Source organism: Orycteropus afer, unplaced genomic scaffold (genome assembly GCF_000298275.1).
Source record: "Orycteropus afer afer isolate SDZICR_OR568_19922 unplaced genomic scaffold, OryAfe1.0 scaffold00036, whole genome shotgun sequence".
NCBI lineage: Eukaryota > Metazoa > Chordata > Mammalia > Tubulidentata > Orycteropodidae > Orycteropus > Orycteropus afer.
The window spans coordinates 4,095,568-4,120,513 of NW_006921623.1; the positions used below are offsets into that span (position 1 = coordinate 4,095,568).

A 24,946-nucleotide genomic window follows, 5' to 3' on the forward strand; every position below is an offset into this window, starting at 1 on the left:
ATATGTTTGTTGGCCGCTTGAATATCCTCCTTGGTGAAGTGTCTGTTCATGTCTTCTGCCCATTTTTTAATTGGATTGTTTGTCTTTTTGTTATTGAGGTTCAACTCCTATTTTTGTTCAGTGAATAACCTTCAAATCATACATTATGCATTTATGATTTCCCATCTGAGCTCTGCTGCCTTCAGCTCTTTGGAATACTTTTCTTCAATCCCTACTTCATTCTCAATGGCTACTTGTTCTGGTTACCTAGTGCCGCTCTGACAAGAATATACCACAAATGGGAGGCTTGAACAAACAGGAGTTTATTCTTTTACACTTTTGGAGACTTTAAGTCCGAGTTCAAAGTACCATGCTCTAGGGGCTGGGTGAAAGCCCCTCAACCTTGGGCTTCACTCTGTCTCTTGCTCCTGGCCCACTGAAGCCAGAGGCATCTCTTCACTCAGGCAGCTGGTGGCTGCTGAGGCTATTAAGCCCAACGTCCACAAATAAAATGGCACAGTCCCAATGTTACCAAACCACATGGCAGGCCATTAATTCAAGTCCACTGAAAGTCTGAAGGTCAGCAGAGCATGGCAACCTGCTGAGCAATGACATGGCTACATGCAGGGTTCAAGCATGCCGTAAGTTAGAAACCATTCCCCAAGCTACTCAGCTGCTCATAGTAGATTCCACCATGGAGCTGATTACTAGTCTTACTATGGGAAATAACTACATCCAGCTGCCCTGACGCTCAACTAGGCCTGGCCAAGTTGACACACAAACTTAACTACCACACTACTCCAAGCCTTACTTACCTGTCTTAATACCCTGAGTCAGCTTGTTCCCCTCTCAGCAGATGTCACCACCTGACACACTACCTCTGGAAAGATAAAGCCCATCGGGTGCGGGGAGTGGGGTGGGGTGGGTTGGGGTGGGGGACCAGCTCAGCTTTCCTCTGTTATCTCCATAGTAGCCATCTGGGTGTCTTAAAAATAGAAGCTGTTGGGCTGTGGGGTAAGCTATGTGCTTCCATCTCCTCCCATCTCACCTAGGCCCTTCTGTCCTCATTGGAGATCACTCTCTCTAATCTTTCCTTTTTCATTTTTCCTCTTCTCTTCCCTTTCTGTCATCTGTGTTTAAATCTTTTCATAAAACATTAAAAAAACAAACAAACTACTCTTCCTTCTTCTTCAGCCTGTTCTCCAATTACTTCTTTCACTAAACCTCCAAATTTCCCCTTTTTCCCTTTTAACATTCATTGAGTGTCTATTCCATGCTGGGCACAGTTCTTAAATGCTTTATTGATATTATCTTATTTAATTCTAACAACAATCCCTAGGTAGGTCTTGTTATTATCCTCATCTTATGGTTGAAGACTGAGGTTCAGTGATTTAATAACTTGCCCAATATCTCATGGCTGGTGAGTGTATTTAAACCCAGGTTCCCCAGTTCTCCAACCAGGAATGAAGTCTATCAGTTATCTCCAAAAATTCCTCCAGTGTCACTTCTGTGGCCCTTACTGTCTGGATCTCTCTGTATCGCCCAGTGCTATAAACCAAACCAAACTCACTGCCATTGAGTCAATTCTGACTTATAGCGACCCCCTTTGGGTTTCTGAGGTGTTAAATCCTTACAGAAATAGATTGCTCAGTCTTCCTTCCACGGAGTGGCTGGTGGGTTTGAACTGCCAACCTTCTGGTTAACAGTCAAATGCCTTAGGCACTACGCCACCAGAACTCTTCCTCAATGCCATAGCATTTGAAATTTGCTCCTTTGGTTCCATGATACCACTCTCTCCTGGCTCCCATCTGTACTCTTCCTTAACAGTCTTTATTAGCTTTTCTTTCTCTGTCCACCCCTTACTTGTTGGTTTCTCTCCAGGCTCTGGCCTTAGCTCTCTTGTCTTGTTCTGTATGTGCTCTCTGGGTGGATTTAGCTACTCTTGATTTTAACCATCCCCTGTACACTGATGATTCTAAAACATGTAACTGAAGCCCCTTCATTGCTCAACATGTCTCAAAATAAAATCACAGTCTCCCTTGTTTCAAATCTTTCTTTCTCTTTTCTTTCTTATTTTGGGTAGCAAAGCCATCATCTTGCCAGACGTTTAATGTAGAAATCATGGATAAACATAATGCATGATTTCTTTCTCTTTTCTATAAACCTAATTGCTCACTGTCTTGGTTCCCTAGTGCTGCTATAACAGAAATACCACAAATGGATGGCTTAACAAACAGGAATTTATTCTCTTACAGTTTAGAAGGCTGGAAGTCCAAATTTAGTGTGCTGGCTCTAGGGGCTGGGTGAAGGCCCTCAACCATGGACTTTCAGCTCTCTCTCTTATTCCAGGCCCACTGGAGCTAGAGGTGTCTCCTAGCTCAGACAGCTGATGGCTGCTGAAGCTGATGAACTGAAGGTCAGCAGATAAAATGGCACAGTCCTGAGATCCTAACAAGAGCAGCAAGCAACATGGCAGGCCACTGAGATGAAGGCTCGGCCAAATGTAGTATCCAGATGTGCCAAAAAGCTAGTAAAAATTGTTTAGTAAATAATCCTCAAATCATACATTGTACATTTATGATGTATGGTGTATAAGTATAATGACAGCCTTTCTTTTATAGAAAAGAGAAAGAAATCATGAATTATGTTTATCCATGGTTTCTACTTTAAATGTCTGGCAACATGATGGCTTTGCTACCCAATACAAGGAAAAAAGGAGAAAGAAAGATTTGAAACAAGAGAGACTGTGTATGTTAGACTGGGTTCTCTAAAGAAACAAAAACCAGCAAAGCTTATATATAGAGAGAGAGAAATTTATCTTAGAAAATGGCTCACAATGTATAGAAGCTGGCAAGTCCGAAGTCCCTGGAGCAAACATCAGGCTGGAGGCTTTTCTTAGCTTCCGCAACCGCAGGGGGCCGAGAAGCTCAAGGCTGGCAGACAGTACACCGGCTGTTGACTCCAACGACAAATCCAAGATCTCCAGGCTGAACGGTGGACTGCTCACTCACGAGAGTTGTAGGCAGCACACCAGAATACCAATCCACAGAAGAATGTCTCTCTTCCCAGGATGTCCCAGGATATCCTGGAAGCAGGCCACACCCCTAGGGAAACTCCCCTTGAGCAGATTGGCCACTCAGAACAGTCATCTGATCCCATCATGGGAACAACCACACAGAACTGGGGTCCAGCCAAGTTGACACACAGGTCCAACTATCACACTGTGATTTTATTTTGAGACATGTTGAGCAATGAAGGGGCTTCATTATATAAGTATATAGTCTCCATGTATACAGGAAAGCAGGCCACACCTCAAAGGCTCATAGATGCTCATAGAAGCTTCCACCATGGTGGTGATTACAATCTCATCACAGGGAATAACTATAGCCACCTGCTGAGCACTCAAAACCACAGCCCAGCCAAGTTGACACACAGCCTTAACTACCACAGTCACCCAGTCCTCTTGAGTCTACCTTCTAAACAGCTATGGACTCTCTTTCTTTCCTTTTATTCCCAGAGTCACTGCTCTTGTTGGGACCTTGTAATATTTCCCTTGGACTCTTAGTGTCTTACTTCTGATGTCTTCACTTCTAATCTATCCTCTCCACTGCTGTCAGGTGTCCTTCTAAAGCCTGATCTATCATTCTGCTCTAAAACACCCTGCAAACAGCTGTCTAGAGGCTGAAGTTTAAGTTCTTAGCAGGCATTCAAGGCCACTCACAATCTGACTCCAATCTGCCTGTGGTTTCATCTTCCATAACACACCCTACTGCCACCCTTCTGTACCCTAAACTTCGTTCATACTAGCTACCCACCAGTCCCTAAAAGTGAAGCACACATTCACACTGTATCACAGATCTATCTGCTATATGATGCTTTCCACAACCCCTCAACCAGAATGGATGGCTCCCTTTTCTGGATTTTCACCAAAGTTGGTTCAAACCACCAATGTGGCACTAACCAGTTGTCATTGAGTCACTCTGATTCATGGTTTCCCCATGTGTGTCTGAATAGAACTGTGCTCCATAGGGTTTTCAATGGCTGATTTTTCAGGAGTAGGTTTCTCCCAAGATGCCTCTGGGTGGACTCAAACCTCTAACTTTCAGTTAGCAGCTGAACACATTAACCATTTGCACCACCAAGGACAGTGTGGCACTAACCACACCACCATTATGGTTGTTTGAGTTCATGCCTCCTTGGGGTTTTCTCAGCTGTGGTTCTCCAGTGCCCCACATTGCTGTGAAAGTAGATGACATGGAGGCATGGCACATTCTGGGCACTCTTAGGTGGTAGTTTCCTTTTATTTCGAGACATAATGGAGCAGGGAAGAGGCATCAGTAGACAAGAGAAGAATCACCACCACCCATTGCCATTGAGTTGATTCCAACTTATAGCAACTCTATAGGACAGAGTAGAACTGCCCTGCCTAAGGCATTTGACTGCTAACCAGAAGGCTGTTGGTTCAAACCTACCAGCCACTCCTCAGAAGGAAGATAGGGCAATCTACTTCCATGGTGATACCACCTTAGAAACCCAAAGGGGGGTTGCTATGAGTCAAATCTGACTCCACGGCAGTGAGTTTGGTTTAGTTATAGGGTTTCCAATGATGTAAATCTTTATGAAGCAGACTGCCTCATCTTTCGTCATGGAGCGGCAAGTGGGTTTGAACCACTGACCTTTTGGTTAGCAGCCCAATGCTTTAACCACTGAGCCACCAGAGCTCCTTTAATAGATCGACATGCATCTTAATTTGCCAGAAAACAGAAAAAGAGCCTAAAAATGGCAGGAGGAGAGAAACACCTATCCTCTCTATGAAGCCATACTGCATTTAGAAAATAAAGTGTGGTCATTAGGAACCAGTTTGTGTTCACTTAGGACAAACCATGCCAAACAAGCTCATCTTCTGTTTGCATAAGGACACCTGATTGGTAGGAGAAGAGAACATTATAGCCACAGGATATCTTGATTTGAATAAGGCTTTTGACAAAGTCTCTCACTGTGTCCTTGTGGGCGAGGCCGAGAAACATGGTTGGAGGACAGTCAAGACCCATTAGAGTGGTGAGCTAGAAGAAAACATATGGCCTGTCCAATTTAACTTTCTCACATTACAAAGGAAGAAACTGAGACCCTGAAGGCTCATTTTCCCAAAGAAACACAACTCATTAGTAGAGAACAGGGCCCAGCCAGACTCTATTTCTCCCAGCTCCTAAGACTATGCTGACAACAAGGCTTGTCTCCAGAGTCCATAAGACTGTACCTCATTGAAAAAATCACGCCCCCCAATACTGTCTAACAGGCTGACGCACACCAGAAAGGAGGTGTCAAATAGTGTGCTACTGGGTTGGGTCTCGACCCTGCTCATTCAGTAATTTATAAAGTTTTGGAGTAAAATCTAGAAGGTGTGCTTTCAAATAAATGAATGACACAGAATGTAAGAAGGGGTAGCTGATATGAAGGATTCCAGAATCAGGACTCAGTGTCTTGTAGGCTGGAATGATGGACTGAAAGTCAGGAGATGAAGCTTCACAGAAATAAATGGAAAATTCTACCTTTAGGTTTCAAAAAAATCAATTTTGTAAGCACAGACTGGGGAAAACTTGATTTGATGTAGGTTCAGGCCATAAAAGCCTAATAAGTTTGAGTTGATAACAAGAGGAGCTAAGGGTGTCTTGGCTGCTAAAATAGCCATAGTGAGGTACTAAAGACAGTTCTTGGGCTGAATTTATTAAAATTGCATTTCCAAGCGGAGGGCACAAGGCTTCCACTCTCCTTGGTGCTGGCCAGACCCATCAGCTCCCAAATTCCAGTTTTGAGGATCGTATTTTTGGAGGGACTTTGACAAACTTAACACGTTTGATTCAATCCCTGAGGATGGTGACAACTCTGGAAATCCCATCAAATGAGGAATACTTAAGTAAATGAGAATCCTTAGTCAGGAGACAATATTGAAGATAATTGTCATGTTACTGAAGAAGTAGATGGTTCCCTTTGCTCCAAAGGGCAGAACTTGGGGACTGTAGGACAGCAGATAATTGGTTCTATGCAAGGAGGACATTTCAATCAAGTCTTCCCACCCAACAATGTGTCTGTGGTGCAAGTCATGAGCTCCACATCACAGAAGGTATGCAAATAAGGGCTGGGTGACCTTCTTTCAAGGAAGCGGAGGCGGGTCATCTTTGAGGAAAAAGCTGATTTAGGTCATCTTCAGGGTCCTTTCCAATTATAAGCTGCTATGATTCTAAGACCCTTCATATGTTTATAAAGACCAGACTTCGAAAAACAATTCTCCCGTCTCAGCCGAGCTATTGTTGTTGTTGTTGTTGTTATGTGCCGTCCAGTTGGACGTGACTCATAGCGACCCCTCCTTGGGTTTCCAAGGCAGTATCACTATGGAAGTAGATTGCCCAACCTTCCTTCCGAGGAGTGGCTGATGGATTTGAACCGCCAGCCTTCTGGTTAGCAGTCAAGTGACTTAGGCACTACGCTACCAGAGCTCCTCTTAGCCAAGCTAAGTGATAGCATTTAGGGTTGCTGTAACAAAATACCACAAACAAAATTGGGCAGCTTGTAATAACAGAAATTTATTGTTCTGGAGGCTGGGAGTCCCAATAAGGGTATCATTTGTGTTGATTTCTGATGAGGGCTCTGAGGAGGAAATGCCATGCCTCTCTCTTCGCTTTAGGTAGCACCGTGCGTTTCTTGGCTTGCAGCTGTAGCATCACATGCTGTCCTTCCTCTGTTTCTGTGTTTCTTTCCGTTTTTACAAAGACCTCAATCTTACCTGATTAGGGCCCACCTTATTCCAGTATGACTTCATGTTAACCTCACTGATAACATCTGCAAAGGCCCTATTTCCAAAGAGAGTCACATTCACAGGTACAGGGGTTAAGACTTCAACATATCTTTTTGAGGGTACACAACTGAATCCCTAACACCAACCGGCATCTAGTTATTGAGCATCTACTATGCAGATTCCTCTCTTAAGTGTTACTGGGGAGGGGCAGAGGAAATGGAAAAGAAAAGGCCTTTGCCTTTGTACCTCACACCAAACCCATCTGAACAACATCAAGTGTGAAGATGGGGGTGGAAGATGTGACAAGTAAAAGGGGAGTGTCACCTCTGCTCTCAGTCACAGTGGCAAAAGCCAAGTCAAGTAAGCAAGAATTAGACAAAGAAGCTGATTTGGCAACAAGAAAAGAAGGCTAGGGAAGGAGAGTAGGGGGTTGCCTCAAGCAGAGAGGAGTGAGGTGAAGGGGAGACAGAGGCTGATGTGTGGAGAGAGGGCAGAGCCTGGGAAGTGAGCTGTGCCCAAGGACTGTATCATTAGGAACATTGCCTTAGGAAGAGGAAACCACATATGTCCCTACGCAACACAGCTTAAAGACTTCACACTCCCTTAGGCCTAGCTTGCCTGCCGAAATGGACTTATTTATTTTTAATAGAGCCCATTTGAGGTAGCTGTGTTTTCAAAGGCTCGTAAGTACTTGTAAGTACTTTTCATTCTCACAGGTTAAAAAAAAAAAAATTATTTCATAGCTGAAATGCTGAACTGGGGTTGGGTGGAGAGTACCTGGCAGCTGGCTGCAGCTTTCTCCATAGGTCAGTGGGTTATCACTGTCCCCATCTCAGAAAGCCAGATGGTGGGAAGCCAAAGTATTACTCCAGCACCAGTGGAAGAAGGTAGGGGAAAGGAAAGGTGGCAAGGCCTCCCCCCCACCCCGTTCCTTTTCCTGAACATGTAGTATCGATGTAGTCATGGCTTTTAAACAACATTACACACACTTGTCGTCCAAGATAAAATGTTATTAAGATTAAATGCAGAGCAGGGAACGGAATCTGACTTCCCACTGTCATATTTCAGCTATGGTGAGTGATTGCCTCTCCGTAGCCCCAGCTCCTAAGCAGGGAAATGGCATTATTATCATTAATAAGCCCATAATGGGGAAGAGAAATTATAAACATTTCTGCAACAAGCGGCCCTCCAATGTTAATATTTTATGAGCACACAGAGAAGCCTGCAACTGAATGTAAATGGCAGAATTACATGTAACTGTAATGTAAACACGCATAATTGGGTTGACTTGGTGGGAGGAGGGGGAGGCTGGTGGTGATGGGACAGGGTGGCACTCAGGGCATGGGGGAGATCTCCAAAGCCTCCCCGGGCCTCTGTCACCCAGTCTCACCTGCTCCTGCCCCTGTGGATTTTCAGGGTGGTCCCGTCTCTCTGGGACACCTGTAGGCAGGGGGACTACCCGTTTTTCTCACGTCTCCCCCATCATGTTTTGGCACAGGGTCACTAGAATCTATGTACTCTGAAGACAGATAATTATTGGACTCTATGCCATGTCCTAGGGATTCTCAAGTCTATTCACATATGTGTTCCGTCCCGCTTAAAATATAGCATATGTGTCTGGAAAGCAGAGACCCACCTTCTATTCCATTTGTAACCAACAAGTCCACAATACATGTGTCACAGGAATCCTAGCTAGTCTGTGTCTAGTTATTTTGCTTTGGAGATTTTATCAGTGGAGCCCTTTCTACAAACCAATAATTGCTCGGAAGCCCTGTGAACAAGAGAGCTGCTTGGGCTGGGACAGAGTAGGGGTCTGAGGCCCCACGTGCCCAGCCCTCTTTTTCTCCCAGCTCCCTCCTTATCCAGGGATTCACCCCAGGTACCTCTGGGGAGCATAATGTGAAAACTACTGAAAGGTCCCCTATCTCTGTCTCCAAATGACAAAACTGAGTCCAGAGAGGAGATGTGACTTGCTTGTCCCACATCCCAGAGCGAGTCCGAGGCAGGCCTGGACTAGAACCTAGGGCTGCTGCCTTTCAAGGAGGTCATACCTGGCTGAGGCTGGGGCTGGGTTCTACCTCTGGCTCTGCCATAACTGCCTGTGTTACCTTGGTTGAGCCTCACTGCCTCTCTGAACATCACTTTCCCCTCTGAAAGATGAATGGACTCAACTAAATGACCTCTAACATTCCTTCCAGCTCCATAATCTATGACATGTGTTGTTACTAAGGAAGTCATATTGCCTAATACATTACCCAATGCAATTCATACTGAAAGTCTTGAAAGGGACAACCTGGAGATCATTAGGTACCTCCATACCATGTGAAGCCTTGGGAGCTCAGGTACTGTAGTGCCTAAGGCACTTGACTGCTAACCAGAAGGCTTGTGGTTCAAACCCACCAGCCATAGCTTGAAAGGAAGCTTGGGCAATCTACTTCCATAGTGATACTGCCTCAGAAACCCAAGGAGGGGTCGCTATGAGTCGGGTTCAACTCGACGGCACATAACAACAACCATGTGAAGCCTTAGTTGTTTGTTCAGCAAGCTTCCCCAGGCTCTGTCCTTGGACTTGAAGCTTCTTTGGATAGGGACTTGATAGGGACCTCCCCACTTCTGGGTTTGCACAATGTGGACTCAAAGCTCAGGGCTTGAACTGGCCAGGAAGCAGAAATCATAGTGCCCAGCATGGTACCTGATGAATAGCAGATGCTCAGTAGAGTCTGTTGAACAAATGACCGGTTGGATTAATGAATTGCTTAGTGCATCAGTGCATTAATGAACTGTTTAATGCAGCTCTCTCTGCAGCTTTACTTCATTGTTTCTTTCAATGCAGTCTATGGCTGTAGAAAAAATGTTTATTGTGTTCCTACTACCTGCTGGTCTCATGACTTCATGAAGGGAAGAACACCTCTGTCTCTAGAAGCCTATCTTTTTTTTCTTCCCTTGCCCCCGCCTTCTTGATTCCCCTTTCCCTACGTTCCTATTTATTATTTCTCTCTGCAATTAGGTTATTATTGGCTTGGCAAAGAGTTTCAGGGGTGTCGTTTGTCTGAGCAACATTATGCAGAATTAAGTTCCAGGGTAATTTCTGATGCAAATACCTGTCCTCCTGGAGAATGTGAATTAAGCCTGCTGGTTTCAGCTAGACAGGGGCAGCTGCACTTGAATCCAGGTCTCTGGCAGCCAGAGAAGCTCAAGGAAGACATGGGATCCACTCTAGCTTCTCTTGGAGTAGCCTGGGGGACCCAGGGTATGGCTTCCAAACCTGGAAGGAATCTTGAGCTGTCATCTTCTTCATCCCCCCATTTCATCTTATTGTCAGGTGCAGTCGAGTTGGCTCTGACACATAGCGACCCTATGTTCAACTGAATGAAACACTGCCCGGTCCTGTGCCAGCTCCATGATCCTTGCTGTACCTGAGCCCATTGTTGCAACCACTGTGTCAATTCGTCTTGCTGAGGGCCTTCCCCTTTTTTATTGACCCTCCACTTTCCCAAGAATGATATCCTTCTCCAGGGAATGGTCCCTTCTGACAACATGGCCAAAGTAGATGAGACGAAGTCTGGCCATTCTCGCTTCTAAGGAGCATTCCGGCTGCACTTCTTCCATCCAGCCTGCGATATGCTGAGGACATCCCTCATCTCAGCATCCCAGAAAGCTGAGAATCTCTGCTCTGCCTTCTCCCTCCCCTCCGAAGGGAAGGAGCTCCTTTAGCATATTTTATAACCAGCTGGCAGGAAATTTTTCCTTAAGACCTAACCCAATCTTTCTTGCTATGGCTGTCCTTTAGATTGGTGTTTCTTAACTTTTCAGGGTGCATACAAATCACCTGAGAATCTTAGTGAAAACAGCTTCTGATTCCTTGAGTCTGGGGCGGGACCTTAGACTTTATGCTTCTATCTTGCTCCCAGGTGATGCCATTCCATGTAACCTGGTGTAAGTAGCAAGACTTTAGAAAATGGGCAAGACATGAGTAGAAAAAGTAAAACAAACATAGAAACACAAAACAAACAGTTCCTACTTCTTTGAGTTTATTTGTAGAGGTCCCTCAAACGTTTCTGTCTAGAACTATCTTCTGCAACTTCCTTAGCTTGTTATGTTTCATTTTCTTCATCTGTAAAACTGGGTGATAGTACCTATCTCCCCACGTTGTCATGAGGGTGAACATGAGAGTAAATGGCACAGAGTGGAGGCTTAGCAGCCTGCCAGAGGTTACCTGCTGAAAACAGAAACCCTGGAAGGGGGACGAGAGAGGACAGTGGCTATTCTACTTCCTTGGGCTATTTGGTAGGGATGGAAACTGTGTCAACTCCCCACTCTAGTTTCTGACCCTTTCATAGGGGCAGTGTCCTCAATGGTGCCTGCTAGCCAAAGGCTGACAGGACTACTCAGCTTCCATGGGGAGTTAGGAGGTTGCCAACCGGGGAGAGGTAATCCTCAACCTGATTAGATGAACCTTGGTTTGAAAGGCGGGGGAGAGACTCTAATTCTGTAACTTGAGGTATCATTTGGTACTTAATAAAAGCATTTTTAAAGAACATGGTGATTAGATTGTATATTCATCTGGGGCTTTCCTTCTTGTCAAAGTATTTCTCCATAGCTTATCTCCACAGCCCTTTAAGACAGCTAGGGTGGCATTAGTCATCTTTTGCTGCAGGTACAAGGCGCAGTGAGATTCATGGACTTGCTCAAGGTCACACAGGTTGTGTTGGGTAGTGAGCGCCCAGCCCAGAAGCCCGTGTCCTGCCTCCTGGTCCTGTGTTCTTCCTGCTGCCCTTAAAGATGATGGCTTCTGTTCCCTGCCTGGCTGGTGTTGAGCTGAGGGGGTAGGCAGGAAGTTGTTCCCCTCTTCTGTGTTTGCCAGCTGTTCTCCTGCTAGGACTCTGGACCCTTGTTCTGACAGAACTGGGGGCATGGCAGCCTGGCCTGAAGCTAGCCCAGAGAACAAAGCCTTCACACTCCACTGAATGGAAATGAGAGAGGGTTCCATGGGCTACTGAACCCCCCAAGTGGCATCCTTGATGGTTCATGGGCACAGCCACTGTGTTCCTGCCTTCTTGGGGTTGGCATCTGTAGTAGTTATGTTTGTGTGTCAATTTGGCTGGGCCTGGTTGAGTTGCTGGGAAGCTGGTGGTAGTTATTCCCCATGATGAGACTGGCAATCAACTCCATGGTGGGATCTGCCACAAGCAGCTGAATAGCTGCCTTTGGGATGAAGCTTCTTGGGATAGGGACTTCCCAGAACATCTCAACATATAGCTGCTTCCTGTATATAAGGAGAAGCTTTGCGAATGGTCTCGAGCCTATGGCATGCTTGGGCCCTGCATGTAGCCATGTCATTGCTCAGCAGCCTGCTATGCTCTGCCAACCTTGGGACTTACAGTGGGGACTTAAGTTAATGGTCTGCCATGTGGATTGGTAACATTGGGACTGTGCCTTTTTACTTGTCAACGTTGGGGCTTCTCAGCCTTAGCAGCCTGCAACTGTCTGAGTGAAGAAATGCCTCTAGTTCCAGTGGGCCTGGGAGCAGGAGGCAGAGCTGGACTCCAAGGTTAAGGGGCTTTCACCCAGCCCCAAGAGCCTGGCACTTTGAATTTGGACTTAAAGCCTCCAAATTGTAAGAATAAACTCCTGTTTGTTAAGGCCATTTCATTTGTGGTATATTTCTTGTCAGAGCGGCACTAGGGAACCAGAACAGCATCTCGGTAGTAGCTTTGTGCTGCAGATTCTCTGAATCATTATCTTCCCAGACACCACTCTTTCCCCCTGTTGCTGCTGCTGCTCAGAATTCCATTTGTCCTCCCCGTCTCCCAGAACTGGCTTCCTCTCCCCAAGGGGTCTCTAGATAAGCTTCTCTCTCCTGGGAGACCTGTCATGGAGAAGGGGAGGGGCTGCCATGCTTGTTCTGGACCTGTAGGAGGAGCCCCTTGAGTTTTTGACTCAGGGCTGCCCTGAGATGCCCTATAACTGAGATCATGTGGCTTACCCAGCCATAAGGACAATTTGTGGTCAGATTCAAAGTCCAGGCCATCCAGCCTTCTTTCTCCCAAGGTCCTCAGGGCCTTGTATGGGAACACAGGAAGCTTGCATCTATTAAGCTTCCCTTAACAGTTCTGCTAATGTTTCAACTACTAACTGAAAGGTCTGTGGTTCAAACCCACCAGCTACTCCACAGAGAAAACACCCAGTGACCTGCTTCGGTAAAGATTACAGACTAGGGACCAATGCCAACCACTCAGGAAAGGATCAAATCTGGAGATCCTGGATAGAGTGGGAGGAAAAAACATGGAACAAAATCCAAAAACTCAGTAATGACTAGAATTACTGGTCAGAGGAAGTCTGATGAGACCCCCAATACTTTGGCCCTGAAATACATTCTGTGCCTAGAATAAAACGCACCCCCAGGGGCTGGCTTTCAGCTCAATAGCTCTGGTAGTGTAGTGCCTAAAGCACTTACTTGACAGCTAACCAGACAGCTGGCGGTTCAAACCCACCAGCCACTCCTCAGAAGGAAGGTTGAGCAATCTACTTCCGTAGTGATACCTCCTCGAAAACCCAAGGAGGGGTCACTATGAGTCGTGTCCAACTTGATGGCACATAACAACAACAACAACACACTCATACCACTCAACCCAGATGACGCACCCACATACTTTATGGTAATACATCCCTTAGAGCAATAGACCATGGGACACCAGAGGACCAACATTCAAATTGAGGAAATGCAGGACAAACAGGAGTGCATAAATATGAGGGGCGGGGGGGGGGGGGGGGGGTTACAGGGTAGGGAGGGAAGGAGACTGGGTTAGGGTTGGACATGGTAAATGGGGAATGAAACTAAATGTACATGTAATGTTGAATGTAAAATAAGCTCTTAAAATAAAAAAATAAAGATTACAGACTAGGGAACCCTATAGGACAATTCTGCTCTGTACTATAGGATCATTATGCGTTGGAATCACTCCATGGCACAGAACAACAGCCTAGAGAAAGAAGCCCTGGTGGCATGATGGTTAAGCACTCCATTGCTAACTGAAAGGTTTGCAGTTTGAACTCACCTAGCAGCTCAGCAGGAGAAAGACCTGGTGATCTGCTTCCATGTAGATTATGGCCTAGAAAACCCTACAGAACAATTCTACTCTGTTACATGGGGTTACAATGAGTCGACCACTTGACGGCACCTAACGACAACAAGCTAGATAGATTATTCCTCTAGGTGTTGATGTTACTTTTCAAATGGGACAGTAATATTAAGCTCCCAGCATTTGGAGTTGTGTTCAGAGAACTGTACACAGCTGGGTACTGAGTTGGCTCTGACTCATAGCAACTCTTGAGTACAACAGAATGTAACAGTGCCTGGTCCTGCACCATCCTCAAAATCCCTGCTATGCTTGAGCCCACTGTGGCAGCCACTGTATCAACCCATCTTGTTGAGGGTCTTCACTGACCCTCCACTTTAACAACCATGATATCCTTCTCCAGGGAATGGTCCCTTCTGACAATATGACCAAAGTAGATGAAACTAAGTCTGGTCATTCTCACTTCTAAAGAGCATTCTGGCTATACTTCTTTCAGGACAAATTGGTTCATTCTTCTGGTAGTCCATAATATTTTCAGTATTCTTCACCAGTGCCACAATTCAATGACATAAACTCTTCTTCAGTCTTCTTTATTCATTGTCCAGCTTTCATATGCATATGAGACAATTGAAAATACTTTGGCTTGGGTTAGGTGCACCTTAGTCTTCAAAGTGACATCTTTGCTCTTTAACCCTTTAAAGAGGTCTTTTGCAGCAGATTTGCCCAGTGCAGCATGTTGTCTGATTTCTTAACTGCTGCTTCCATGAGTGATGATTGTGGATCCAAGTAAAAGGAAATCCTTGACAACTTCAAACTTTTCTGCATTTATCACAATGTTGCTTATTGGTCCAGTTCTGAGGATTTTCGTTTTCTTTATGTTAAGCTGTAATCCATACTGAAAATGGTAGTCTTCAATCTTCATCAGTAAGTGCTTCAAGTTATCTTCATTTTTAGCAAGCCAGGTTGTGTCATTTGCATATCGCAGGTTGTTAATGAATCTGCCTCCAATCCTGATGCTATGTTCTTCTTCATATGGTCCAGCTTCTTGGATTATTTGCTCAGCATGCAGATTGAATAAGTATGGTGAAATGATACAACCCTGAAACACACCCTTCCTGATTTTAAACTATGCTATATCCCCTTGTTCTGTTCACACAACAGCCTCTTGGTCTATGTAAAGGTTCCTCATGAGCACAATCAAGTGTTCTGGAATTCCCATTCTTTGCAGTGTTGTCCATAATTTGTTATGATCCACACAGTTGAATGCTTTTGCATAGTCAATAAAACAGTCTAGTATTCTTTGCTCTCAGCCAAGAGCCATCTGACGTGAGCAACAATATCTCTCATTCAGTGTCCTCTTTTGAATCCAACTTCAATTTCTGGAAGTTCCCTGTCAATATACTGCTCAACCATTTTTGAATTATCTTCAGCAACATTTTACTCACATGTGATATTAATGATATTTTCTTTTACAATTTCCACGTTCTGTTGGATCACCTTTCTTTGGAATGGCCACATTCTTCCAGTTCTCGGCCAGTTAGTTGTCTTTCAGATTTCTTGGCATAAAGGAGTAAGTGCCTCCAGCACTATATCTGTTTGTTGAAACATCTCCATGGGTATGTATTCCGTCCATTACTGGAGCCTTGCTTTTCACCTTCAGTGCAGCCAGGACTTCTTCCTTGAATACCATTGGCTCTTGGTCATATTCTCCTGCTTGAAATGGTGGAACCTGACCAGTTCTTTTTGGTACAGCCACTGCGTTTTCCTTCCATCTTCTTTTGATGTTTGTTGCATCCTTCAATATTTTGGCCTCATAATCCTTCAACACTGCAATTTGAGTCTTGATTTTTTTTCTTCAGTTCTTTTGGCTTCAGTAATGCCAAGCATGTTCTTCCCCTTTTGTTTTCTACCTCCAGTTCTTCACACATTTCATTGTAATACTTTACTTTGTCTTCTCAAGCTTTATGACAACCTTATGGATAACAGTGAAACACTGTCTGATATGTTACTGAGTACACAGTAGATGCTTAATAAATGACTGTTGAAGCAAAGTTCTGCAGAAGAATTGGGGAGTTAGATACAGATTGGGCCCCATATCCAAATAGACTTTGAATCCCCTTGACTTCTTCATCCTCCTCTAATTTCCTTCTGTGAACTGTAGGTTTCCTCCTACCTTTGTGGCCTCTCCTCCTTGGCCTCCTTTCTGTCCTCTCCACCCCACAAATGTAAATCTGTCCCCACAATTCAGTCCTTAGCCTCTTATCACTGGTCCACATTCTGTTGGCTTCGTCCACGCTGGCGGCTGAAACCTCTGGAACAATGGGGGTACGTTGGCTGGAAAAGCCTCACAAAGATGCTTAAAGAATGGAAGGCACAATTCAGTGTCTTGTAATCCACCTTCTTACTCAGAGTCTGACTCACTCATTGTTGGAGCCAGAGTGTAAAGATTCTTCAAAACGACTGAGCTAAATTAATGTGAGCTGTCATCATCATCATTATTGTCATCATCATCATCAGGCTTATAGAGGATGTGGTGGATGAACTTACTCACTGGCCAGGGTAAGCCTCTTTTGCTTAGGTTGTACCTCTTGTTGTTAGATTTCAGGTGCTCTGGGACCTGAAGAAGGAGCCCTGGTGGTGTAGTGGTTAAAAGCATTTGGCTGCTAGCCAAAAGTTCACTGGTTTGAACCCACCAGCTGTTCTGTGGGAGAAAGATAAGGCAGTCTGCTTCTGTAAATCTTTACAGCCTTGGGAATCCTATGGGGAAGTTCTGTTCTGTCCTAAAGGGTCACTCACTGTGAGTCAGAATCAACTTCATGGCAGTGGATTTTGTTTTTTTGGTTTGGGGGCCTAGAGGAACACTGGGTGGTACAAATGGTTAACACATTCGGCTACTAACTGAACAGTTGGCACTTCACATCCACCCAGAGGCACCTCAGAAGAAAGCCTTAGTGATCTACTTTCACAGCCATTGAAAACTCTATGGAGCACAGTTCCACTCTGCATACAGGGGGTCACCATGACTCAGATTCAACCCCACAGCAGATGTTTTGGTCCAGGGGTCCTGGGTAGTCCCTGTATGGTACAAGCAATTAACATATTTGGATGCTAACCAAAAGATTGGAGATTCAAATCCACCCAGATGTACCTTGGACTAAAGGTCTAGTGATCTACTTCCAAAAAAATCAGCCACCCAAACCACTATGGAGCAAAATTCTACTTTAACGCACATGGAGTCACCATGAGTTGGAGACAAGTCCCTGGCAAATGGTTTGATTGTTTGATCTTTGGAGGTCCTGGTGTCCACTCTACTTCGTTCTCCTACCCAGGCATATGCCTGCCTCTTCCTGAAAACACTGGATCCCCTTTCCACTCAAGTAGCCCCAGAAGAGAATACTTGATTCACTTTTACCCACTATGACTATGATAGTTCAGTTTGTGTCAACTTGGTTGGGCCCGGTTGAGTGGCTGGGCAGCTGGATGTAGTATCCCCCATGATGAGATTGGTAATCAACTCCATGGTGGAATTTACTGTGAGCAGCTGAGTAGCTGCTTTGGGTATGTGGTCTGCTTCCTGTATATAAGGAGAAGCTTTGAGAATGGTCTCTACCCTGTGGTATGCTTGGACCCTGCATGTAGCTGTGTCTTTGTTGAGCAGCCTGCCATGCTCTGCTGACCTTGGGACTTACAATGGACTTGAATTAGTAGCCTGCTGTGTGGTTTGGTAACATAAGGAGTGTGCCTTTTTACTTGTCAACTTTGGGTTTTTCAGCCTCAGCAGCCAGCAGCTGTCTAAGTGAAGAAATGCCTCTAGCTCCAGTGGGCCGGGAGCAGGAGGCAGAGCTGGACCCCAAGGTTGAGGGGCTTTCACCCAGCCCCTAGAGCCTGGCACTTGAACTTGGACTTAAAGCCTCCAAATTATAAGAATAAATTCCTGTTTGTTAAGGCCATCCCATTTGTGGTATATTCTTGTCAGAGTGGCACTAGGTAACCAGAACAATGACTGACTGTCACAACCAGTGAGAAGAGAAAGTTGCTCAAGAAGGAGCCAGAAGGTCTTGTGATAGGGACTCTGCAAAGTGGGGCAAGGACACAGGGTGGGGAGGCTGATGGACCCAAGACAACTCTAGACAGCAATGAGAAGAGTCAGTTCTGCTCTAAGCTCTGCCACTGGTATGATTAGGTTGAGTTACTTGTCATTTCTGAGGCCCAGTTTCCTCTTGTACAAAAGTCGTGTGCAGTGGGTGTGCTCTGTAGTTTACTCACACATGCTACTCATGGAGGGTGCTACGAGCACTTTTACTGAACCTCTGCTAACATTGAGGGCAGGAAGCTATTGAAGATTTCTTTAAGTTAACAGGAAGTTAAGTTTATAGGGAATTTCCTCTAAGCCAAGTGGTGATCAGCTGAGGCTGGCAACCTCCACCTTATGCTCCTGTCCATCTTCCTCCAGATTGTTGTTCAAGGTAGCACTGGGCTTCTGACATTCTTGGAGGTCTTGGGGAAGGAGCTGAGGCTGCTAGGGTGAGGAGGGAGTCTGAGACTTCATTTCTGGGCCTTGACTAATCTTCTCTACAACCCCATCTGAACAAGCTCTTACCTCTAGGATTAGCCTGGGAGTGTAAGTGGACCAGTGAAACAGGTGCACCTGGCTGATAGAGACGCTATCAGTAGGAAATTCCCTCCCAACTTTAGGAAGGGAGATCCTACCACATCTTCAGGGACCCCAGGTTTTCCACAGGCCTTGCTTTCCAAAAGTAACCTTGAAATGAGATGGATACTAAGTGTCAACTCTTACTGCCCATGTAGTGATTGTCACACCACCACTAGCAATTGTCATTTCCCTTCACAAAAGACAGGACTGTACAACTTATAAGCATTTCCCCTGTGGGTACTTTATCTCACCACCCTCTGGGAGCCAGGGAAGGTAGATTTGCAAATAAGGAAAGGCTCAGAGAGGTTAAGTTGCAGCCCAAAGTCACTCCAAGATAAGAGTGCTTTCCATCTTCTCTTGGGGAGCTCAGAGCTCACATCTGTTCTCCCCACAGTCAGTAGGCCTTGCATTCTACCACGGGTTTGTTAGCCTTAGGGCTGCTCTGGAGTCGTGCATCCCCTATCACTCTGTCTGGGCCTGACTTTGCGTGTTCTGACCACCAACCTGGGAGGACCTGGAGTTTTCCACTCTAGACTTGCTTCCTGCTGACCTGACTAGAAAAGGCAGATGTTGGGAGGAAGTGTTGAAAATAGCAACCACCTTGGAATTATGAGGCCTGGGTACTAATTCTGTACCTACCACTGCTTTTCTGTGTGACCTGGGACAAGTCACACAACCTCCCTGAGCTTCACTTTCTTCAGCTATGAAAGGAAAGCCCTGGCTAGAAGATGTCTAATATTTGGTTCAGCTCTGAAATCCTGACTCCTGCAATTTTCCACTGTATGAATTCTATTTCCAATTCTATCACCCACTATATGGTTCAATGTCAGTTAATGTCGAAAAGCCTGGTGGGAGCCACCTAGAGACCTCTAGATGCCTCAAAGCCATGTAAGGCCTTGGTCACTTTCCAAGCCTCACCTAGCTCTGCCCGTGGGCTTTTAACTTGCAGGAAAAGGCTTCTTGACAGGAACCTCCTCTAATGCCGATATTTTCTGCAGTGGACTCAGCACCATCTCAACTGAGCCTGACCTCTCCACTGGGGTCCCAAGTCAGAACTTTGGAGCCTTCTTCCACCAGAAGAGCAACTAGGCAAGCGAACTCCAATCCCACACTTTGGCTAAAGATCTGGGAGCTCAGTCAAGCCCCAGCAAAACATGAAGAGGGGGCTTAGACTGCTCTCAACACCTAGTTTTCTGTTTGTTCCCAAGCACACACACACAAATACCTTTCAATTTCACATTATTGACTTAAATGTGTTTAACAAAATCCAGCAATACTTTTTAAACTACATAGACATGTTTCATCAGCAAATAAAAAGTAGCACAAAGATAAAATGGGTTACCTCTTCTGGTCTTGTCTTTTCTTAATTAAACTCATCCCTGTGTCTCTCTCTCTCTGCTCCTTGTTAACCCTAAGTTCTGTATATAATTGAGTTAAATAGTTTTGATATGCTAGTATCTTCACCCCACACATCCCCTTTCTCTCTCTCTCTCTCTCTCTCTCTCTCCCTCTCCCTCTCCCTCTTTTTTTTCTTTTTTTGGTTAATGACACGTGTGAACAGTTTGTTCCCAGCTAAAAATCAGCACTGATAGGTTCATACCTTTCTGTAGGAGGGGGAGGTAGGTTCTGAACCACATGCTAGCTGGCAGTGGGGAAGCAGCTGGTGGGGGAAAGGTAAGGAGGAAGTAAAATGGAAAGATCCATAGGAGACTTCACGTGTGATCTGTTCTTCCTTTATTCTCTCCATTTGCAAGCCCCGTGGTGATCCTTTTGATGGGCACAGGAGCACAGGGGACCTGGGAATCTCTACTCCTTTTGGAAGTGAATCAGAATATCCAGGGATGGAGGGAAAGGGATTGATGCTTGGGAAGAGAAGGAAAATACTCCTAAGAGGTTATTTGTTTTTATATCCACTCCTAGGGAGCTAGGGGAGGTAAGGTATGGATGCAAAAATGACTCGTCTGGTTGGAGAAGGTCATCAGGCACATAAGTATCTGTGTGTTTTTGTGCCCACACGTGTGTGCCCACTCCCACTCGCCTGTGCTGTTCTTTAAAGCCAACACTTGGAAAATTAGCTGGAGATGATGGACAGGAGACAGTCAGCTTTGTGCTATAATAATGGTATAATAATGGTGGCTAACATTTATTTGATGCTTCATATGAGCCAGGAGTTTTAAGTGTAGGACTCACTTAGGAGATATGTCCATTGTTCTGTATTCCATTGTTCCAGGTTCAGGTTCATGGCTGGAGTTGGTGAGGAACGAGGAAGGCAGTACGATGGGGCAGGGACAGCAGTCCCTGGGAGATGGGACTGGAAATGTAGAGAAAGGCAGACCAATGTGCCTTGAACGCCATGCCAGCAAAGGTGACCTTTATATTGCATGGTTCTCAGTAGGGTGTTGGTACTCTCCAAGGGGACGGTTCTTTGCTCTTAACGTTGTCTGGTGCATTACAGTGTTGAAGATCTCTGGGTCCTAGGTACCCAGTCTTGGTGACAACCTAAATTTCTGAACACCTTCTCTGGGGTGGTCCCATGCTCATTGAGAACCACTCTGTCGGTGACAGCAAGCCCTGACCAGATCAAGCATGTGCTTTGAAAGTTCACTGCACGGCCCATGCAGGCATGGTAAAGAGCCCCAAAGGAAGTAAGGGAAACCAGTTAGGAACTTAAATAATTATATTAACTTGTAGTGATATTAATAGAAGAGGCTCCTGTGGGTTGCAGGATTTTATGTGGGTGTTTGTGATTCTGCCCAGTGTCTTATGAGGGACTCCCAAGGAGGCAATGAAGAAAAAGTCCAAGGATTAATTTATTAAATTAATTAAAGGAATAGTATCCATTAACGACATCTTTGTCCTCACGTGGGCTTTCTGTTTTCTTTTTAAACAGAAGGGAGGGGAGAATGGTGGAACTGGGTGGGAGGGGGGCAGGCAGTGGAGGCAAAAGCAGTCTCTGAACAGCCATCACTACTCTGCAAATTAAAAAATGGAAATTCAATAAAGGCCCAGCATGTCGGGAGACTTTTTTTCACAACTCGAAATTCTGCAGCTCATCCAGAGGGGCCTGTCTTGGAATTGCCTGCAAAAGAGGAGGGGTGCTAGCTTACCTGAGTTCTGTGGGCCTTCAAGGAGGGGGCAGCCTGTCTCTGAAGGAATGCCTCCCAAACTGTGATTCGCATAGGAATCATCCAAGGTTACTGTTAAAATGAAGACTCTGATTCCTTGGGCCCAGGAGGGGCCTGAGATTCAGCATTTCTAACATGTTGCTAGACGATGCTGATTCTGCTGATTGAGAGGCAACATTATGTGAGTGACAAGACCAGAAAGCCCCGCTGGACTCCAGACTCAACCATTTACAGAGGGATTTTGCTGGGAGGTGGCCCAGCATGGGACCATGTGGGAGGAAAAGATGAGGGTGGGTCTGATGTGTGCAGTTTTGTTTCTGGGACCCTGATAGCTATGGGAAGTTTGGTCTGAGTGCCAGGCAAGAAAGCTGGGACAGAGGAGGGAGGAAGAGTATGCAGACAGCAGAGGCTGGGGTGACTCTGGTCTCTCCCGATCCCACTTCATCCACAAGGATCAACTCTGGGGCAATCCTCCCTGTTACTTTGCTCTTTGATTCGATTGCTTCATCATCTTCACGTCCAGTGCTGTCAGAGCAGACTGGTCTCTGGGAAGGAACGAAATCTGCTCAGCAGGTGTTCCCCCAAGTCCATTTTCACTGCTACAAGACCTACCCACAGCCCTTTGAGGGGAGGGGCCACAGAGGAGCTTGTGTGGCTAGGGCCAGGGGCCTACTTAAACTGCCAAGCTCTCTCAGGTACCGTGTTTGATCTATTCCTGGTCCAGAGGGAGGATTCCGGAAAGCCAGGCCCTGACCTCAGGAGAGGGGCGGGAGAGGCGGAGGGGGAAGCCTCACTGTCCTTACAAGCTCTGGTAATCCCACTGGGGAGCGGGAGCTTGTAGCTGGGAAGGCAGCCGGCAGGTGGGCACATGCCGGGCTTGCAGGGGATGCCACTAAACTGCCTTACAAAGTCTGGCCTGAGTCAATACTCCCATGCCCCAGGCGACTATGAGCAGTAAATCAGAAAGTCTTTCCCAGCCCTGGACCTCCACCTCTGTGCCTAGTATGGAGAGCCTTTTGGATCTGTTGAAAGCTCTCCTGCAGTTCCCTGAGCCGCCTCTGGGTGGTGTCCTGATTTTCTGTTCACTGGGTTGGCCTAGGATGGAGGAGACCTGGTGGAGGCAGGCAGGGTTCCCCGTGCAGTGTCCCTCAGCACTGTGGGGTGGGGGCAGGTTCTGAGCCTGTTAGGCAGAGGGAACCTCCAAGAGGGTTGAGGAGCCACTGCGGGGCCACCAGTTTCAGGATGTGGGAGGCCTGGATTCTGGTTCTGGTTGGCAGTGTGGTTGTGCCGACTGAGTTTTTAGGCCTAGGGTCCCATTTGCCTGATGGAAAAAATAATCCTGGCCCCATTTTAGCTCAGTGGGGGCAGTGATGGTTCAGTGGTAGAATTCTCCCCTTTTATTCCCGGCCATTGAAGCCTTGTATATTAATTACTATGATGTTGAAAGGTTTCAATGGAGCTTCTAAGGTAAAGTGGTCCAGGAAGAAAGACCTGGTGATCTACTTCTGAAAAATCAGCCAATGAAACCCTATGGAACACAATGGCCTGATCCTGTTGTGATGGGGTCACCACTGAGAGCAGCCAACAACAGCATATTAGCTCAGGAGGAGAGGAAGAGGAAGGAACCTGGATTGTAGAGCTGGGCTGTGGCTCCAGAGCTCACATGGTCAGTTCCTTGACCTCAACTTTGGGAGGGTATTGCTTTCCTGCAGTGGATGAGCAGCTAAAGCAAGAGGGGTTACATAGTCGGCTGAGAGTGCACAGCTATTGGGTGGGAGAAGGTGAGAACACAAACACCTAGAACTCTTGCAAGGTGAGGTGCTGTGAAGTCAGAGAATTATTAGAGGCATAATCTACATGTCTAATTGTTCCCCAGATATCTAGCTCGTGGAGAGGAGGATCTCACATCCAACTGTTAAATTCTTTATAACCACTGTTGACAGACTGGTGTTCAGGGCAGGCATGTCTACATTCTTAGAAAGTTTCCTAAGCTTGGTTTCCCCCTTTGAAGAAAGAACTGAATTAAATCTGTGGGGCTTGTTTGTCAGCCTTCATTGTTCTAGCCTCCCCAGGAATGGGCACGCTTTTTTGGTCTAAGACAGTTCCTGGCACATAGTAGATGCTCAATAAGCATTTGTTATTGACTCTAAATCAAAATTTCAACCGCTCATATATTGAGGTTTCTTCCCTTCCCTAGCCTGAGCCTTACCTGCAACGAGAAAGAAAGGATCTATTTTGTGCATACTGCTTGCTTTACCCATCCCCAGCTCAGAGTGGAGCTGGAAATGAGAGATGAGAAGACAAGAATGAAAGGGTCATTTTACTCAGTGCTGCTGCTGTCATTCTCAGCTGTCAGCACCCTCTCTCTTGTGGAATGATTCTGTGCAGTCTTTGGAGACAGCTCTCTAGGGCCTTTAACACTGTATTCCCCAGTTCGGTCCCTGGCCTTTTGGGTTGATGTCTCCTGACTCCCTGTTAGCTCCTGCTCTTAGACACACACTACACAGCCTCTTTCTTCAGTCATGGCAAGCAGTTCTTGATCCAAGTCCTTTAAGACACCTCTAAGAGGCATTATAGCGTAGTGGTGAAGGACAGGGCTCTGTAGCGAGATTGCTTGGATTCTAATACCAGATTTTGTGCTCAATGGCTCTGTGAACTTGGGCAAGTCCCTTTACCTCTCTATGCCTCAGTTACCTTGGGTAGAAAATAGGCTAATAATACCAATAAATAAATAAACCAAACTCACTGCCATTGAGTCAATTCCTACTCATAGCAACCCCTCCTTGGGTTTCTGAGGCGGTATCTCTATGGAACTAGAATGCTCAATTTTCCTTCTGAGGAGTGGCTGGTGGGTTTGAACCTGCAACCTTCTGGTTAGCAGTCAAATGCCTTAGGCATTATGCCACCAGTATTGGTTAGTGTAATGGTTAAATGAGATGGTATGTGGGAGGTCCGCACAATATAGCCTGGCCCGTAGTAAAATATTAACCATTGTTCTCATTCCTCTTGCCCCTCAGTCAGCAGAAACCACATGTGCAGCCTTTTAGAGCCTTCCTCTCAGCTGCCTCTGCCCACAGGCCAGAGTCATCATCACCAGCCCTGCCCTGCAGCTCAGAACCCAAGTCTAGGTCTCCCAAGGGCTTCCTTAGTACCCTCCCCTCTGCCCCAATGGCTTCCCTGGGGCTCACAAAGCCCCTCACTTGACTTGAGGGGCCATAGATGGGATGCACCCTTCAGACACTGCTTGGGAACCCACAGAATTTCCAGCTCTGTGCAAAGAGATCTTCACTCAATGTTCTTGTCAGATGTCTTGGTT

The 24,946-nt window shown here is 46.0% G+C and overlaps 1 protein-coding gene and 1 non-coding gene across 2 annotated transcripts in view; one reads left to right on the forward strand and one right to left on the reverse strand.

Moving 5' to 3' along the window:
* The window catches only part of DSCAML1 (DS cell adhesion molecule like 1), a 518,667-nt gene that overhangs the window by 181,299 nt on the left and 312,422 nt on the right, over positions 1-24,946 (forward strand). The window lies entirely within an intron of this gene.
* TRNAS-GCU lies at positions 4,626-4,703 on the reverse strand. Its single transcript has one exon. It is a non-coding gene; the product is annotated as a tRNA-Ser (tRNA).